Source organism: Prunus avium, unplaced genomic scaffold (genome assembly GCF_965620075.1).
Source record: "Prunus avium unplaced genomic scaffold, drPruAviu1.hap1.1 HAP1_SCAFFOLD_214, whole genome shotgun sequence".
In the NCBI taxonomy this organism is placed as follows: Eukaryota; Viridiplantae; Streptophyta; class Magnoliopsida; order Rosales; family Rosaceae; genus Prunus; species Prunus avium.
In genome coordinates, this window is record NW_028276962.1 from 15,001 (window position 1) to 17,500 (window position 2,500).

Consider the following 2,500-nt stretch of genomic DNA (forward strand, 5'->3'; position numbering starts at 1 on the left):
CGTTGCCTTACCTTGGAATTGCTCATCATCCAATGCATTCCGAGAAAGTGAGTGTAGGCGAGGCTAAGGATGGCTTGCCTCGCCTTGCCTTGGCATGCCGTGCCCATGATGTGGCCTTGACCAAGCCATTCAAGCCATGCGTTGCCTTCGCCTTGGCATGCCGTGGCCTTGCCTCGCCATGCGATGCATTCCGACAAAGTGACGCGAAGCGGAAGCCTATCATGGCGTAAAAATGTCGACAAAATTTTTCGACATTTGAATAATGGGGTTTGACAAGGTTTGAAAAATTCAATACAAATGGTAGGCTTGAATGTCGACAAAGTGACGCGAAGCGGAAGCCTACCACGGCGTAAAAATGTCGACAGAATTTTTCGGACCTTGTCCTGCCATGGGCTGCGCGCAGCATGCCGGCAGCCTGTGCGCAGCGTGCGCACAGCATGTCGGCAGCGTGCGCGCTGCTGAGACTGTCGACAGAAATTTTCGAAACTTGTCCTGCCATGCGCGCGCGCAGCGTGCGCACAGCATGCCGGCAGCGTGCGCGCACCATGCCGGCAGCGTGCGCGCACCATGCCGGCAGCGTGCGCGCACCATGCCGGCAGCGTGCGCGCAGCTTGCGCGCAGCGTGCTGATTCTGTCGACAGTGAGGCTAGCGAAACTTGTCCTGCCATGGCGTGCGCGCAGCCTGTGCGCGCAGCTTGCGCATCTGTCGACAGTGAGGCTAGCGAACTTGTCCTGCCATGGCATGCGCTGTGCGCAGCCTGTGCGCAGCGTGCACGCAGCTTGCGCATCTGTCGACAGTGAGGCTAGCGAAACTTGTCCTGCCATGGCATGCGCGGCGCCTGCGCGCAGCCTGCGCGCAGCATGCGCACAACATGCGCACAGGCTGTGCGCAGCGTGCGCGGAGCTTGCGCGCAGCTTGCGCATCTGTCGACAGTGAGGCTAGCGAAACTTGTCCTGCCATGGCATGCGCGCAGCGTGCGCGCAGTCTGTGCGCAGCATGCGCGCAGCCTGTGCGCAGCGTGCGCGCAGCTTGCGCATCTGTAGACAGTGAGGCTAGCAAAACTTGTCCTGCCATGGCATGCGCGCAGTCTGCGCGCAGCATGCGCGCAGCATGTGCGCAGCATGCCGGCAGCATGGTTCCAGGTTTTTTCAAATGTCGACAGAATTTTTCAAATCTTGTCAAACCCCGTTTTTATTGAAATTTCCTCGCACAATAAGCTCCCCATAAGTAGTCTATGATTTTTAGGACCTTCTCCAACTTACAAAACTAAAAAATTCCTCCCGGATTTGTTTTAATGATTTTTTCAATTTTACGACTTCTAAAACTAATAAAAAATACTTCCCGACTTCAAAAATTTATGAAACTTTTTCCCATCATAGATTGCATGTTTCTTAGTATCCCTGCAAAAAATCACGTCCAAATACCTTGTATTGAATTATTTAGAGCCCATTATGACTCCTCGCGCATAGGTGATGTCTCTTCCTGTCAAAGGGCTAAATGCATAAAATGCTATATAGGGGGGTGTGTGTTGCCTGCATATGCATGGCAGCCCATGCCTTCCTAGCTGCAGCCCCCTTCCCCCACGCCACACCCATGTCATGTTGCCTCGATATGTTGCCTCGGTATTATGGGTTTGGTGTCGGGGTCGGGGGGCTGCCACCCATGGCGGTGGTGGCCGGAATCCGGCCGCCGCCACCACGCCGCCGCCATGGGTGAGGGAGGAAAAAAAAGGCGTGGAAAGTTGCGAAATGGGGTTGTCTAGGCTATTTTTTGGCATGGGAGAGCATGGAGTGCTAGGAACTCCTTCTCAAATGCACGGGCATGTCGACCACAACCTCATTTCGCAACAACAACCACCCGTGTGGGGTGGCGGTGGGTGGATAGTCGCGGATTGGGGCTTGCCAAGCCAATGTTTTCAAAAAATTTCATCAAAATTAAAAACAAATGTTTTGTTGCCTTCGGATTTGTGGGCGAGCGGCGAGTCGGAGTGGAGCCGGTAAAGTTTAACCTCGGTGTGCACGGTTGTTTTTAGAAACTCAATCCAATGCCGGGGACGTTGAAAGTGACGCTCTTATGAGTTGCAAACCCGCAAGATTTAAAGAACCTTTTCAAAACAATTTCAAACCAACAAGATTTAAAAACAGAAATTTTCATCAAAATGAAAAACAAATGTTTTGTTGCCTTCGGACTAGTGGGCGAGCGGCGAGTCGGAGTGGAGCCGGTAAAGTTTAACCTCGGTGTGCACGGTTGTTTTTAGAAACTCAATCCAATGCCGGGGACGTTGAAAGTGACGCTCTTATGAGTTGCAAACCCACTAGATTTAAAGAACCTTTTCAAAACAATTTCAAACCAACAAAATTAAAAACAAATGTTTCGTTGCAAACAAATTGTGGGCGAGCGGCGAGTCGGAGTGGAGCCGGTAAAGTTTAACCTCGGTGTGCACGGTTGTTTTTAGAAACTCAATCCAATACCGGGGACGTTGAAAGTGACGCTCTTATG